The 17,845-nt window shown below is 35.8% G+C and overlaps 2 protein-coding genes across 3 annotated transcripts in view; one reads left to right on the forward strand and one right to left on the reverse strand.

Annotated features, from left to right (window-relative positions):
- The window catches only part of LOC105154912 (uncharacterized), a 37,300-nt gene extending 35,241 nt beyond the window's left edge, over positions 1–2,059 (reverse strand). For both annotated transcript variants that reach the window (XM_087414165.1, XM_087414167.1), the window contains exon 1: positions 1,223–2,059. The gene's annotated coding sequence lies outside the window, so the exon portion shown is untranslated. The remainder of the gene's footprint in view (positions 1–1,222) is intronic.
- Positions 1–17,845, forward strand: part of Ror (tyrosine-protein kinase transmembrane receptor Ror) — a 273,457-nt gene that overhangs the window by 86,413 nt on the left and 169,199 nt on the right. The window lies entirely within an intron of this gene.

The following is a 17,845-nucleotide window of genomic DNA, read 5'->3' on the forward strand; positions in this document are numbered from 1 at the left end:
TGAAGTTACCAGCTACAATATCTTTTAGGGCACCATATAACTGGCGCAGACATTTTCAATTTTTCAGAATCAGTCTGTAACGTGATTTCATCTCTTGTTCCTGTCGTTATTTTCTCTTTCCCTTTCATTTCTGCTGTAGAAATTCTTTATGTCCGCGGGTATCTTCGGGCACGTTTCCGGAACAGAACGAGAGATCGGAGATCGGTTATTTTTCTTTCTCTTTACGCCGAGATAACCTCGAGTTTTCTTGGTTCTGTCCGCTTTATTGCCTCGCCTCGTCCGTCTTCTTCTTACGTAGCAACGCGGACGAGTAAAACGCGCCCTTCGATTCTAATAGAACATCGTAAAACCGCGACGACGTCGTGAAAACTGCAGAAGACGATGCAACGGGTAACATTCTTCAGCGAGCATTCTTGGTGTGTTCGGAAGACCGTCGCTTTTCCAATTTCTTCGAACTTCACATTTCTCGACTTCCACTTTTTTTATGCTGATTTTTTGCAAGGAATGTGCCGGACATGTGAGAAATATCCACGAGGAAAAATAGATGACTGGACAACTTCGTTGTGAATTAACCCTCCTTTCTTGATTAAAATATTCTAGGATGAAAATCGTGCGCCATATAGTTTATCTGGTTTCATCAATAAGTTCTTGTTTGTGTTCATTCATCATAAATATATGCTAATTATCGTGATAATAATCCCAATACTCGAAGAATTTAGCCAATATAATCGTTGACTGTTGTATTAATCACATTAAGGTCAGTTATTGATTCGTACCGATATTGATTCGTTTTAATTTTAATTTAATAAATTTTTTTTCATTTGTCCTACTTTTAGAAAGAAGTCTTATGTTAAAAATAAAGCGACGAAACCAAACGTTAACAATCTAATATGTGGCATCACATTATTAGACTTAAGTAAACAGAGATCACAAAAATCACAAAGATACACCAACAACCATAATATTACTTTCTCAGTAACCGTCAGATTAGTAAGGGCACATTTAGACACTTTTTCAACCAGAGGACCAAGATGTCAGCCCATCTTGCTGTCATCATTGGCTTCTTCCCATTTCGACCGTAAAAGCTTCTCTCCTATCTTCTCTCGTTCCACCCTTTTTCTCCCTAAGCTTCGCTATGTCACGTCAAATCAAGTTTGACCCTCGCTTTTCTTTACACCGCAACCGTACGAAAAGAAAGACAGGAAGTTTCTTTGGCACGTACCTTTTTTTTCTTCTTCCTCTTCCACCTTCGTGACTTCTTTTTATTCACCTTCCCCGTCGTGTTCGTCGTCGTCGTTATCTTCGTCGTTGCCGTTGTCTTCGTTATCGTTATCCTCTTCTCTTCATCCTGTCCTCCTCCTCCTCCTCGTCCTCTTCCTCCTCCTCCTCCTCCTCCTCCTCTTCCTCCTCCTCCTCCTCTTCCTCCACTTTCTTTTGTTTCTTTCCGCGGCCACGGCCGTGCGGAATTCGAACCAGGGTTCGATTTGGCGGCACCCGGTTGGAGCTGGCCGGCATTACTGCGTTAGAGTAGACTGTTCGCACCCGAAGTCTACCTCCTTCTCAACTTCTCTCCGTCTTTCTCTCTTTCGTCTCTTCAGCCCTCCGCCTCTTTTCCTTCTCCGTTCTCTCTTTCTCATTCTGTTGTCCACAGTTTCCTTCACTCTCACTCTCTTTCTCACGTTTTTCCCTTCCCCTCTTTATCTCTCATTCTCGCTTTCGTAAACGTTCCGTGACCCATCTCAATTTTCTCTTTTTCTCTCTCCCGCTATTTTCCGACGATGCTGCTCTCCCACCTCGAGATCTTTTCTCTCTCTCTCTCTCTCTCTTTCTCGCTTCTTGGTCTCGTTCCATCTTTCTTCTTCTTCACACCAGCCGGTTCTCCATCTTTTTCTCTTTTACAAACCGCAGGCGCTATCTTACCGATCTAAAATTACCCTAGAAACGCCGTTTTCCTTCTCTTTCTCTCTCCTTCTAATACCGCTCCTAATTCTTCTCCTACCGCTTTTCCTCCCGCGACTTTCAACGCACATGCCGGCTTCCGCTATGGACGCGTAACTTGCCTCTCTGAGGTGAGCGACTCATTCCTGAGTAGGATCGGTTACTTAAGTCAGATTTAGAGATCGATATTTAGATATGCGGTAGATATTATCGTAGTGTGTTGATCAATTCGGTGACAGGCAACGAGTCGATCGGTAATCGGAAAATAATTTATAGAAACGAAGAATGATTTTGAAGATAAAGTGGAACAGTGAGATTGAGATCAGCGTACGGTGTTTTTTCGCTATTTATTTTTAAAGCTTTGTTTTACACTAATCAAGTTAACTGTGCAGTGAAGTAAACAAAAAGTTAGAATAATAAAGTGCAAAAATAACGAGATTTATTAAGTACAGATAATAGAATAAGTATACAGAAGCAAAAACTAACAAATTCTCTTATTATTCTCTTTCGAATAATAATCTTTATCGTAATTTTTACCGAAGAAAAGCGGATTAATAATCCTAAATTTAATCTCACTTTAACATTAATTTTATCTTGAATTGGGATTGATGATTTAAGAAGTTGGATTTTTAGATTTAAAATAGTTGCAACGTATGCTATTGTCTCATCACATTTCTATTAAAATACGATCGTTTATAATTTTTAAGGTACCTGTAGCAATCAATTTTTGAATTTATTCAGATATTTCCTATGCAAAAGATAAAATCACAATGGTCAACATCAGTCCGTCAGCGAATCGTTTTCTCGTGCGTGCAATTCGCGACAGTAGCCATCCTTTTTTTAATGGTCTCTGCAATTTTATGTCCTTAAAGTGTCGTAAATGTCGCAGCTGACTTATGGTTATAAAAGATAGGAAAGGTACGCACGCTATGTAAATTCCTGCTGTGCGTTTCATGCACCATAAACTTATAAATGACCGGGGGATAGTTCGCTCAATTCGTAAGCGTTTACCTTCGACTATGTCACGCATTTATTAACAACGATCCAATCAATCTTTGGTACTGTTCCAAACTCGAATAATGGAAATATTTGTACGTTCCATTTTTAAACTCGCAACGCTGCGGACGGTCCGTGTGTTTACGTTTCCTTTACATGCATTGCAATACGTTGCAACGCTCACGCAGTAGCGTTTGATACATATACGAATTATAAGATCACAGATAGATAGCATAATAAATCATTATCATTGAAGTCTGAGAAACACAAATAATTATGCATTTTATAAATATTAGTTCTATCGCATTGCAGTCACGGATACGTTAGAGCTGAGTCTTTATTTCATAACAGCGATCAGTTTTCACTTCACCAATCCGAGGTCCGAGAAAAAAATCCAACAATCGTCAATCCAACGAAGGCATGCGTGCGAAGCCGGATTTTGCTTTATTTGCAGTTTGCATTATTTCCGTGGTTCGCGTCGCGTCGCATGGAGAAGCTCGATCGCAGAGGCGATTCCCATCGTGTTCCATTCGCGCTTCGAACTTCTATATCTGGCCCGGGCCAACACCGTTCTGCGTTTGGCCAAATAAAATACCACAGGCTTTCCAAAAAGAGGTTCAAGATCGCTCGTCCGTTTGGCTAGAGTTCGCGCAGTGATCTCGATTTAGGCGTGTGACATATTTCCGTGCAGCTTCTGGCTACACGTATCTGGACGCACCTGTCATACCTCCTCTCTCCGTTCTCCTGTTTCTGGCCTCCTACTACAGTGGAATCCGAGTATCGTATCTGTGGCCGACGAGGATCCACTCCGACTGCGATTCACGCGCATATCCGCGTGTTACTGCGGCCTAAATCCACGGAGACTTCGGCTCGGTGACGAATGGATTTCATTCGTGTGGATTTCCGCGCGATCGCGCAAGAAAATTAGCAGCCTATACTGTCTTAATGAGGTTTAGTTTTATATAGTGATGATGCAATTAAAATTTATGGCAATGAAATGCCATTGTTTAAATGTAATATTTATTGTGTATATAATCGTAATTATTATGATTCTTTTAAGAAAGCGAAAATATTTTCTGATGAAAATCGTTTTTCCAATTTTATTCTTTTCTTGAAAAACTTTTGAGTCAAGTAAAAAGACTCAATTTTTGAAAATTGAATATAAAACAACAAATAATAAATTTACGTATTAATTACAATATTATTGTTATTTTAATTCGAAGGAGATGATGAGAATTATAAAAAAAGAGACATGATTATAATTTTGATTAAAGTTAAACGTATAATTTAAGATGCAGTAGCATTAGTGATGATCAATTTATAATTGTGATATTATTATTTCAATTTATGGTTGCGTTTCAAGTCCGACAGTAAGCGGCGCTAGTTTGTATAAATAAAAGATTTAGAATTTACATATAAAAATCCCATATTTATATGCAAGATCTAACTTCGATCGTATTAACTTTTTCTCACTTATTTAAATATGTTCACAAATTGTAGCCATATAAATTTTATAAATCGCAACCAATGTCTTTTCGAGAAATAAACATCTAATCATTTCGTCTTATTTTCAAGCGCATTGATCTTCCTGCGATTTGAGCGAGCGCCAAACGAAATGACTCGTAACAAAAATTCCAGGCGTTTCCGCGCGATTGGCAAAGATTTTTATAGCAAAAAAAGAATAAGGAAAATCACGTCGTAAACCTAGAAATTGCGAGTTTCACCGTGACATGCAACAAAGTTGCACGAAGTTTGATCGAGTGCGCCGGTTTCCGCAAACGCGGTGGTCGCTGAAATTTCCATTATTACACGTTCAAGTACCCGCCAACGATGTACATCGTCGCGATAAGCGCGCGCGCGGATGATAATTACTTCACAAACGGGGAAATCAGAGAAGTTTACTCCGCTCGGGTATGGAGTGTGCCGATGTTACCACCGCCGGGAGTACTCGCGGGTGCGAGTTGCAGCTTATGCGTATCTCCATAGGGCTATGAACTTCAGTGGCACCCCAATGTTCCGCTAGCCTCACCTAGAATCAAGAAAGCAACCTTAGCGCAACTTAATCAACTTGCGTACGCAACTGGCTTTAACTTTCTATAACGTAACTGTTTCCAGTGAAAATTGGTGAAGTTGTTAAATTGCTAAATGACAGTGCAGAAATACAAATTTTTATTAACAATTTTCATTAATAATGAAGTGTAATTTAATTTTTTACATATAGGTATTAGAACAAATTTAGTTGTTTCTACTAAATACATTTTTCTGCTTTGTAAATAACGAAAATATTAAATATATAAAAATATAAATTTGTTTATTTTTATTATCTTCATTACCAATTAAATAATTTAGCTTACATATAATTATAGTTTTATTTAGAATGTTTTAACCAAAAATTTTTGTGAATTAAGAAAAATTATTATATTGTTACAATCAAACTTTGGTTCATAGAACATATAAAACATTTACCAAAAAAAACTTTTTCTTAGTGACAATATTATAAATGTGGATAGGTTATTCGACGTATAAATAATCTATAAAGTAATATTTCTTGAAACTTTTATGAGAAGTATAAATAAAACCGATTATATTTAAAAAATTGATAATTTAAAAAAAATATTTAGTATTGATACATTTTTTAATATTACTTTTATGATAATTGTCGCAAATTGTTAAATATTAGCGTCATTTTCTTATTCTTTTTATCCAATTAATTTCATGCAAAATTTTCAATAGCATTAAGGCTTGAAATTTTTGGTAATTTATTTATTTTACGTTTTTTGATTGTACGTTATCTGTTCATAAATATGCTATTCCAATTGAGATTGTCAGCAAATCCGATTATTCAGCCTACGTTAACCCGAGATTCGCCTGTACTTTACAAGGAGTTAATTTCGTCGCGCGTCGAGACATTTTGATGAACTCTTTCGAGCGCATTTAATTTTCTTAGGACTTTCCCTAACTAAATAGAGAAACGTCACTTTACTCGACGATTTATCGCGTGCGTGTGAGATCTATTGGGTGTTCTTGTGGCAAAGGAGAAAGGAAACTCCTCGATAGCCCAGCTGGTTATTCGTCGGACATTGGATGTCATTAAAGTGGTTGCCGTCAATGTGGTCTCTGCGTAAAAGCGGTTTTTCCCCCCTTCGCCTTTACGACTATCGTCGTGATCAGTTGTACGACCGTGGATGAACAAATTGATTACATAAGGCAGTTATTTTCGCATTGAACGCTTGTATTGGACACTTTAATTTTATTTTCATGGAATTTCGTTACTTAAGAGTATACATTACAGCGGCAGCACAAGGTCTTGCATAATGCGTAAGAAAGTGAATCAATCAAAGTTCTTCATTTCCTTCCTTTCCATAAAATAAAAAGATTCTGATTGGTTGATTTTCTATATTTTATATATTTTATATATGCTTTATGTAAATGTCTGTGATTTAGTGTTTATGTTGTCAATATAGCGGTGCAACAATCGCATTTGCCGCATTTGAAGTGCAAGGTACATCGTTTCCAATTAATCTTAAAAATTAGATTTGTTAATTTATAAAACTTTATGAATAATTTTTGAATATATCGAGCATTTTATTTACGGAATTAAATCTAATTTGTGTAATTTTTTGATTTTTTTTTCTTCTTTATACATTATTAGTCCATTGATTCTATATTTATGTTATATCTTTATTCACGTTTATACCTCGGAGAAACAATATTTTCCACAAACATAACAATGAGTCATGCCCGTATGCTCGTGCTCACTCACACAAGCATATTTTTGCATCGTTAATTAAATTTCCACGCGTGCGCGTGTGGAACAAAGGGCCCTCATTGAGCGTTCTTGCCGACGATTGCTCTTGTTTGCGCGATCGTGGAGGTCCGCCAACAATAACGCATAATTTTTGCGAGGGCGGAGAAAACGATTAGCGGGAAGCGGGGATGGTCGGGTTGCGAAAAATTTCATATTCGACGTCAGCGTGGAAAATGCATATGCATACGTGCGGCATATATTTCTGCCTGTACCGCGTATATTTGTCCGCGTGCCACACGCGCGCCTAAATAGGAGACCATACCAGCAATGCTTTCCGTCCACGTCTCGACTGTATATTGTGTCCCCCCTCCATCCCCCGTGTTGTTTCCTCTCCTCTCCATCCCGTGGAGCCGAGCTTTTAATTAACCCGTTTGTTTGTCCGCAGGTTGGTATTCTTGAATTGTGCGGCCCTACGCCGGAAGTATGGCGGGACCATCAGCGCGATGTGTAAGTACAGCGTACCTTTGCGTGTGTCAGTCGGTGTTTGGGGTTAGCGAAATTACATTTTCCTTCACGCACTCGATTCTTCTGCTGCCGTTTTGTCAGTTCCGCTATTTGTGCTACGTCCGGAATACCGTTGTTACATTTTTACAGTGCACTTGGCAATATTTTTTATCCATGAATACGTGAGAGGGAAGTTTAACGTTGGTTTACAAAAAGAAAATATTATTTCGACGTGTATGTTATACCTAATTATCTTAATGAATAGTGTTATACGTAATTATCTTAATGAATAAAATTTATAAATTATTTGCATTTTATGTATAATATAAAAATAAAATTTAGACTCTCTTGGTACGCAAAAGAAATTAATAATCTTTTAAACGCGTTCTTAATATGACATACTTGATTTTTTTTTAATGCTTTTTCCATTGTTTGTAACTTTTTTTATAACGATATATACTCTTTTGTTTATATCATTATGTTCCTAATCCACATTTCACTCCTATAACATCCATTTCACATTCTATAATATTTATAGGACAACATTTTTTTAATTTTATATATATTATACATAGATTATATACATATATATATTGAAAAAAAAATTAAAAAGATACTGTCCTATAAATAGAATGGTGGGAAGAAATGGGTTAATGTTTGGTACTTCGATTGAAAAAAAATGTTTACAAGATATGTATGTTCATTTTTATGAAAGATATAAGCAATCGAATGGGTTAAGTATGCCATATAACATACATTGTTTCTGTAGTTTAAAGGTTAAGCTTCTTGTATAATTATCGAAACACACTTCGATATATTGATATGTTCTTTACAATTTGTAAAAAAGTTTTTATATTCCTAGCTCTCAATTGGAGGTTTTAAGAATATCTATAAGATAAAAAAGATATGAATAATTTATACAATACTGAGAAAAACATGTATTAAATTTTAATACATTTTTATTTGAATAATACAAATCGAATATTTACTAGATAAATGTAAACATATATTTATTTGATGCAATGATCATTAATTTAATTTAACACTTATTATTTCTGAAATTAAGTCATTCGTTTGAATAATATATATATATTAGTTCAACATCTTAATACTTAGATCGTAGTGGCACTTCGGATTGTAATGTTATTATTTTTTATTTAGCAAATATTAATTTTTCGTAAATAAATGTTATATTAGTACTATGTAAATAATTATTTATTAAAATTTAATACATTTTGTTTTCAGTGTACGTATATAGTTAGCCTTAATATTATTGATTAGTCTAGATCCTGTCAAATCCAATCATGTTTCGTGGTTTATCTGCTTTCGAGTTTTACGATATCAGTCGCTTTTTTGTGTACGCACATATGGCTTTACCATGCTTCGAATCGTATCTTTCTTAACTCCGTAAATGCCCCGGGGATTTCAAGAGGATCAAAGAAGTCGTAAATCGACGACCAAGTAGCTCGAATCCTGTCGAGAACCTTCGCGAACCTCGACAGTAGTGATGTCCTATCGACATATCTTCCGACACTGTTTCTCGATTGACGTTTCACCAATGTCGCGCTGCGACTCTCGTAAAATTTAAAATGATGTTTCTTTGAATTCATGACATAATTCGCCGATGGGCGTGAATTCTATACAAAGAATGTTTGGTAAACTTAGTATTATATTCTCGTTGAAATATTTAATTTTTGCATTGAATATATCAATATATTCCACAATATCAATTTTTCTTGTGATATTTTATTCAGAGTTGTGCGTATAAATGTATATTAAAATGGTAAATTTTAAAAATTTTAATAAGCTCATGCACTTTTATACGAACAGTTAATAAATTTATTGTAGAATGTATCGTACTATAGAATAATGGACATAACTTTTCTCGTTCGGGCGCGACGCGAAGTTAATTATAAATTTCATATATTGCGTATATAAACTCAACAATTTTAAAGTCAAACTCAAAGTTATTCTGAAACGAGCGGGTAATATATGACACGGCAAACGGAAAAGAGTTAGGAAAAGAGAGGAGGAGAGAAAGTGCAACCGGGTTACAACCAGGCCACGTATAGAAACGAACTATGCGTGCGGATCTAATTTACGCAGACGCAAGTACGCGAGCAACGCTTTCAAAGTAAATTGCATTTCCCTTTGTCGGGCCCGTATCGTCTGCTCCTACGGCGCGTCACTATGCACAATACGCGAAAATCAGCACACCATACACACATGCAAAATTACAAAAAAAAAAAAAAAAGGAAAGGAAGAGAAAAAGGGAGAAAAAATGAACTAGAGGGAGAGAGGGCAAGCGACCGGGCTCGTTAAGAGCCCATGAAAACTGTATGGAAAATAAATTGCATGGTCAGCGTGAGCATAGTTGTGAGAGAATTACTCGCGCTATGGCTTTGGCGCAATATGCGTCCGTCCTGCACACGTAGAAACGCAATGTTCGCCTATACTCGTACGTCGAGCAGATTCATCGAGTTAATTAAACTTTGAGGTAATATGCGCCATTCCCGGTAATTTTTTTTTTGTTTTAGTTGATACTCTCTCCATAACCTCGGGCAATAGGATATAACGTCGCGCGCAGGAGATATTAAACCGCAATTTAATTGCCAGCTAATTCTTATTCGGCGGAAACAATATACTGTCTGCTGTAGGCACGATAAAATAAATCGCTTTAATGTTTTTAACGGAAGAGAGGTCGGGAATATTTATTTTGCGATTATTCGGAGTTATTGATATTATAATTATATAAATAATCCATATTTATATGCACGTTGCAAAATTTTATTTTATATTAATAGAATACGTTTAAATTTGTTTTAAATCCTCCTGTGCCTAGCATATAAATTTTTCTATTATAATTTTCATTAATGTTAAATAATTTGTGACTGTGTCATATTTATGATTATGTAAAATTTATTTGAAAAAAATTTATGCTGCAAAAAGAATTTTTTATTTGCAAGAAAATGATTTAAACATTTTAACGATTACACAATATGCCATTAGCTTGTCGAAACAATATCGATGCAAGCGCAAATAACGATAGTCGTAAATTCGGATCAGATCGTACTGCGTGAATCAGAGTTTTCCTTTTTCCATTAAAATGATTGATCGAAATTCATATCTCGTCTTTTAGCTTCGTCGCTTTGCTCGCCGTTTGGCGGATGTATCCGCATTTATTTATGAAGGTATAGGCATTTTTACGTAGTGACTCTTTTTTATCATTCTAAATCGATATGTATCGATGCAAGTCGCAGGCTTTCTCTGGTTGATCGTATTTCAAAGCTCGTTAAACCGCGTTAACGGTTGGCATACTGGGTGCACGCCAGCAGGATGCGTTTATGCCGTATAAGATTCTAAACGACGCTATACGTTTCACTTTGGCCATTTATCGTCTGTAAAATAGGCTAGTTTGGCGCCAGACAGCGCGAAACGTCAGGTTTCATTGCGGAAGCTTGCTTTGCGTTTCAGTTTTACATCGGACTAAACGTAGAACAAATTGAATGCGAAACCGTAGTAGACACATTTTTAATCACACGCTCGTAAAGTAAAATATTTCTCCACTATTATTATATTTTCCTTTACGATTAAAAGTATATAAAAAGAAAAATCTAGAATCTCATCTCAGAGTAATTGCATTGTGTTATTGTTTTAATTTTAAAAAGCAATTAGTTGTTTAATCTTTTAAAATAATTGATTCACATAGCAAAAGCTACTTTATTTAAAGTCAAATTTTACTTAAATTACATTAATTTTTTACTGGTTTCTTCAAATTTTTAAAGTAATGCTAATAAAAATAATATCTGGTGTTAACATTCAAAATTTATTATTAGGTGTTGGAATTAATTCGTAGCGTTTTTTAATGAAAGAATGTTATTTATTTCACATGAGCATTAAAAAATACATTAATGAAAGTACTTCCCATCACTTGTAAAACGCTACGAATTAATTCCAACACCTAATATGTCTATGAATTTTTATTTAATAAAATGACTTTAACAATTTCTCGTTATATCATTTATCCATAAAGATTTTATATAAACTAATACCGCTAATAAGTTATATAATATGATGTGTTGTAAAACATTGCGTTTACCACTACTGTGGAAAGTAATGATTGATCTTCTGTTGAGGAAATTGTGAAACTTATACAGCAGCCGTTGACACGATTGCATCACGGAGGAAGCATCTTCATTAATAAAACTTATTTTCGTTGAGGTCGTGCAGATTCATCCATCATCCATTAAATTACACGCCGTCGTAGTTTGTCTCGCGTAAAATCACAATATCGCATAATTAAAGTGAAATTATGTGATCGGAAGAATGAGAAAAGTTTTCGATATTTACTTACGCACGGAAATACTATTTCCGTCAATTTATTTACACGAAGAAGATGGATTATTGGATAATGCTTTTCTCTCGCTGTCTCCTTTGCTGCCTACGCAGTTTTTGTACATATTACTTATGTATATTTTTGTATGGTACGTGATTAGCCAAAATTAATTAATTAATTAATTACTTGTTATTATACACTTATATAAATTACAGGAAAGGAGAATTTGATATGATTGTTTTTTCCTCAAATTATTTTCACAAATTAATCAATATTATTTTGTTCATGTGCATACGTTCGTGCTTATTCTATACATTTCTGATTTTATATTACTTTTGACGCATGCTCGCTAATCTGATGGGAGTTTGCATCACATCGGATCTTTATAAGCCGAACAGTCGCGCCTAACTCCAAGAATGGCAAAACGAGCGATTACATCGCGTGACTCGATGCGCCAGGTCAGATTACACGTGGCAAAGAGAGCTTAGCTCCGAGCTCTTGCTACACTCTATACCTTCGCTGATCCTAAATCCTGTTGGCCCTTGTCAACCGAGTTCAAGAACTCTGAAAGCGACGTGGGCGGCCGCGACCGCCGTATCTCCACCTACCTTTCTATCCCTCTTTCACGTGCGCGAGATATATATTTCGAGGACACAGTCGACGCGTACGGAGGCAGCTGAGTTTGCCCGTAAATCGACTGTGTAAAATTATTGTCCTCACACCTCCTTCCCGGTCCCCAAATTCGGATGTGTTGATGAAGAATCGCGTTTGCCGCATCGACGCGTTCACTCCATGTTCGTTTACACCTGGGGATTTGCAACTCCCGTTAAATGTTTTCACGTGTCGATTCAATTATTATATGTATATGTATTTTTATTGGTTCCGCTGAGTTCACGTTACTCCAATTTTATTTGTCGATATTTATGATTAATATTGACAAAGTGACATACATAGAAAAATATTTAATTAATTACTGCACATCTATTAATTGATTGAGATTTATAGTATGTCAGTGTGATCAGGATTAAAATCATTCATGCCCTCAGATGTAATAAAAAATATTTGATTAAATATATTTTTAAATTTAATTTCTATTACTAGAGTAATATCCGTGTGATAAAGAATATCTTTGATGTAGATACAGTGGGTGATCCAATTATTAGAGTCACAGTTCGAAAAATGTGTTTTTTTGTGTAGAAATCAAATCGATATATGAAGATTTGTATGATAATGTTTAGCATTTATTATTAGCATTCATTATTTCGGAAATTTTCTTTAGAAAGATTTTTGCTCCTATCGATATTAAAAAAGTCTTCTATAAATAAGATATTTATAAATTATAATTTAACACTTACAAATTACTACGTCATAAAATAAATTACTTATTAAAACAATAATATAAAAACACACTAAAAATAATTAAAATAATCTTAAAAGTTGTCAACAACAAGTGAAACATGAGATACTTTCCAATGGCGATTGATGACATTTATATTTAATTGTATGAGAGATAGAGTTACCTAAAATAATGCCAAGAATATTTAAAATTTATAAACATCAGTATTTTATAAAAAAATAATAATACAATGTCTAGCTGTGTTTCCATTTAAAAATTAATTGTTTTAACATAAAATTGTTAATTTATACTGGTGACTCTAATAATTTGTTCATCTATTATATACAGATTATTTATGGATTTATTACGGTAATATTTTTACGGATTTTAAAGAACGTTTAAAATAAAAAAATATAAACACATAAAAATTTTTTATGCGCTTTAAGGTTCAGATGTGAATGATTGTTGGGTTTGATAGCTGATAAAAACTTTATCATTATAACGACGTATTATTTAATATTTTCTCTAAAAGGGTGGTTGATGTATGAGACTACTCCAAATTACCTTTTTATCGTCCTCGGTTTCTGCCCGAGTGCGCGGCTTTATATAGCAGTTAGTGCTATTAAGGAAATGCGCTTAGAGCGTTTCGAACATCTGCGTCTTCGTCATTAATCCTCTCTCCTACGTCGGCTCGTCTCATTGCCTCCCGAAACAGATAGACCAAGCTCTCCCGTTGCCTCCCTTTTATCTTGTCTTTCGCTCTGCAGTTACGGCAATTTTGCTTCGTCGCGTTTCATAAACATCTACCCCTTCGCTTGCCCGCGGCTCGTTTGTGCTACAAATTGCTCTAAGAAGATTTCGTTGGGCGATGCTTTTGATAGACGCTCAGATCGTGATTTATGCTCTTTGCTCCACACTTCCTTTGGAATTCGTGAAACTACTCTGCGACACACACAGGAAATCTTAATCTTGAATTTTGCGAAAGATAAGAAGTGAATTTAAAATCATTTCTAATAAAAACATGAAGAAAATATATATAACAGAAAAAAATAAATATAACAGAAAATATTCAGAATTTTTTAATGTGATTTTTCTGTGGAACGTTATTCATAAAAAAAGATTATAATTAACAGAGCTATAATTAAATAATATTTTATTATATTATATTAAAAAATTGTATTTATATTTATGTTAAACTTATATTTGTCATATTATAATTCCATATTATTTTGTATTTATTAATTTTATTTAATTTGCTATTTATCTTCTGGATTATATGTTGGTTTGTACAGTTGCTTCTACAGGTTTAAACTGCTTTTAATTCAAATTAATCTTAATACTAGTAACACAGTAATATTCGATCGTCATTACTATTGAAAGAATTAGAAAACCCAACAGTTGTCGATTCCGAAATACAACGCGTCGAATTCTTTCGTGGTGACAACCTTTGTTCAGAAGGTCTCACCCTCTTTTCTTTAATCAACAGGCCCGACCGGTAGGGACAATTGCATTTCTGTCGTCGCACACGCGCGTGTAATCGTCACATGAACATATCAGTTAACTGGTTTCTCGAAGCGCAACCCAGGAGAAATCGCGAGAATTAACTCGGCGGGTTCAATGGTGCGATCTTCGCTGTGCAACGAGCGGAGTGGCAGATGGCTCGGAAAATCTAGGATTACGGAACTGGCGAAACCAGCGAAACTATCGAATTACAGAGCTGGTGTGCCATGGGGCCGGGAACGAAGAAACGAAGCTACTTGGTGGGTAGGTACTGTCCACCACCCTTTCCACCGAAACGCCGCTGAGCAATCGCGGCGATCTCGAATTTTGCTTCCATACTGTGAGCGGAAAACGTGATAGAGATAACGTCTGTTATCGTCTGGGATCGTTGTTGTTACGAACGAGGGTTGTGTACTCTCCGTGAAAATCTGAGTCGGCGGTAAACCCGGCTGGTAGCTTTCATGATTGCTGTAGAACGCTCGCCGGTGAACGCGTGCAAATCTAAATCGTTATGAGTTTGTAGTTCGCGAATTCCGCCGAACTTCGTCGCCGTAGAAAAGCGGAAATCGATATGTTTTGAAGGGAAAGTAGATAAAGGTAATTAAAATATTCTATACTTTTTAAATTTAATTAGCATTTTATTTATTGTTAAGTATGATACTGTTAGATAAGAAGTAACAATAACTTAATTTCTTGCATTAAATAATATTTATTTATTTTTAATCTTTGTATGTATCAAAGAATATAAATAATTTATTTCCGTGTGTGTGTGTGTGTGTGTGTATATAATTAACATGAATAACGTTTGCTTTAACGTAAGCATTTAGTAAATAATAAACTGAAGAGTCATAGTTTAATATATTTTCTTGAATTAAATTGTTTAACTTCATTATTTTCATTAAATTTAAAAAACATTGAATTAAAGCAGTAGCGATCTATAGAAATAATTAAAATAACTCAATTGAATACAATACTTGACATTATGAATTCAATATATTGATTCATTCTTGGTTTATTATAGAAAGCATGTTTCTTTCTGCCCTTCTCTCTCTCTCTCTCTCTCTCTCTCTCTCTCTCTCTCTCTCGAGTTAATGTTGCATTCACATGGATATGCGACAAACGTATGAGCGAGAGACACGCGCGATCACTTAATCACATTGAACTCTGTGGAATATTCTGCGTTAGCCGATTTCGAAGCCATCAACGAAATCCCGCGGGCATCACGAATCGGCAATCAAGCGACAAATTATCTCGAATCCCACGCGTCCGTATCGTACCTCATTTCCGATGGCTATCCTGCGTCGTACGCACGCACAGGAATGACGATATCGAGTTGATTTGTCGTTCAACTTGCGCAATTTCGTATCACGCTGTGGAGAATATTGCGCGTTACTTCGATCAAAGAGAATATTCTCAGCAATTTGCTGAGTAATTATTTCAGGAAGCGCTTGGCTATTGAAAGTGGACGAATTATGTTGGTGTAACGAGCCAATCATTTATCGTTGCATTTATCCTGTCAAAGGTACGAGCTTCATGCACTCCGAGGTGGAACTTTCGACGTTAACCTGTTGCTTCGACGGCGGATTTATCACTCGATGCGATGAATATTTCGTTGTGATTGTGATACCGTCTCACGACTTAATTATGAGAATGGTCACTTCTTTTATCGATCATCTAAGACAAACATCACTTATTACATAGTAAAATATCTATATCAATATCATAGTCTCTAATTCTACTGGTAATTACTAAAAAATTTAAGTAATTTAAATTATTTTTCCTCACTCTTATTGCAAATCCGATTATTATATGTCGATCAAAAATAAAATGTATCTCAGTGAATGAATGAATAATTTCATAAATGGTACTTTTCTTTATCGCTCTTTCGTTTTATTATCGGTCCCGAAACCGTAATCTCGTGAGCTTGCTTCTGAGGAGGCGCTTAAGCCAAGAGAAGCACACAGCCATCTAGGCAATCTCGACGGTATCCTCCGGTCTAGTCGCGGCGTGGAGGACAACATCACGGCTACGAGGGGAAGTGCTGGTAGGATATAGCTTTATTAAAGTTAAACAATTCCAAGGCGGCGAAGCGTAATCCTGACGCGCGGCGTATTGGCACGAAGTGCTTGCACGTGGTATCGTCTGCCACCTTTGAGGATAGACGTCGCTCCTCGTTGCGCTTCTACTCTCACCTCCGCTTTCTTCCAACATCTCCTGTCGCTGCCCTCTTTCTTTCCTCGTCGGTTCGATGAACGGAAAAGCGAAAGAAATTTTGGCACGAAGTATCTCCGTGAAAAAAGAGAGAGCGAGAGAGAGAGAGAGAGAGAGAGAGAGAGAGAGGTTATTGCTGCCGCGATGCAATATAAAGCTCGCCAAGAAACGGAAATTATGATCTAAACGATCAAGTTTTTCTTATATCGGAAATTTCTTTTTCCTGCAATTTACGCCGTGCATTATGACAATATGAACGTATATTTTCTATTAACGTACATTTTATATGAACGTATATTTTTTATTATTTTACATTTTTTTCTCCATTGTAATATTCTATCCTTTCAGAATTTTCTTCGTTAATTAATCTTTTAGTTTAAATAAGCTTGTCGGTGAAATCTTGCGTTCAATCTTGTTATAACTTGATATCTTCCTCAAGTATTCCATTTATTGCGGCGGATTTACAAGAAAGCCAGGTCTGCGGTTATGAATTTATAATAATTAGTCATAGAGCGTGAGCTACGGGTATGAATAACTGCATCCATAAATTTTCGCGGACGTATCTTACACGCGTGCGTATATCTTTTTGTTACTCATATGTGAGGTGATCTCTCAAACTGAGAAGATTTGTTACACAACGTCGACGTATTTGTATTTCTCGAACTGTAGATTGTTGACAGTTGAATAAAGAATATTCTCTGCGTGTTAAACACTCATTATTTAAAAGAGATAACTTCTTACCAGTTAATTTTACACAGGATCTTTAATTCGTAAATTAAAATTAATATATTACGATACAAGTAAAATGCATACGTAACAAATGTCGCTCATTCAAATCTCATTAAGAATAAATCAATATGAAATTTTTCAAGAAAAAATCCATTGTTAAATATTTCCAGCTCAGATGATGGATCACCGTGTATAACTGCCAAGCAAAGGGTTGCTACCGAGCAATTCTTCACCGCCCAAAGTAATATCTGTTTTTATGGATTCGCATAGTTCCTCTCGCATGAGCACCACTCGTTGCTGGGCAAAGCAGTGAAAGAAATCTCGCGGCGACCATTTCGAGGCTTATCTACCGAGTTACGTTAACGTCATGCCACTCTGTCTCCCTCGTTGTCGGGCGTTTTTTGTCAGGGGTTGATCCTCCCTCGTGCCGCTCTCATCCAAGAACGCAATTCAGACCTCTCGATCGTTATCTAAACGATCATTTTCTCGTACGGTCCTGCGAAGATAACCCAGGATCGTACTTTCCAGGGATCCACGTAGAATGATC

The sequence above is a fragment of the Acromyrmex echinatior genome, chromosome 1 (genome assembly GCF_024713525.1).
Source record: "Acromyrmex echinatior isolate Ae372 chromosome 1, ASM2471352v2, whole genome shotgun sequence".
NCBI lineage: Eukaryota > Metazoa > Arthropoda > Insecta > Hymenoptera > Formicidae > Acromyrmex > Acromyrmex echinatior.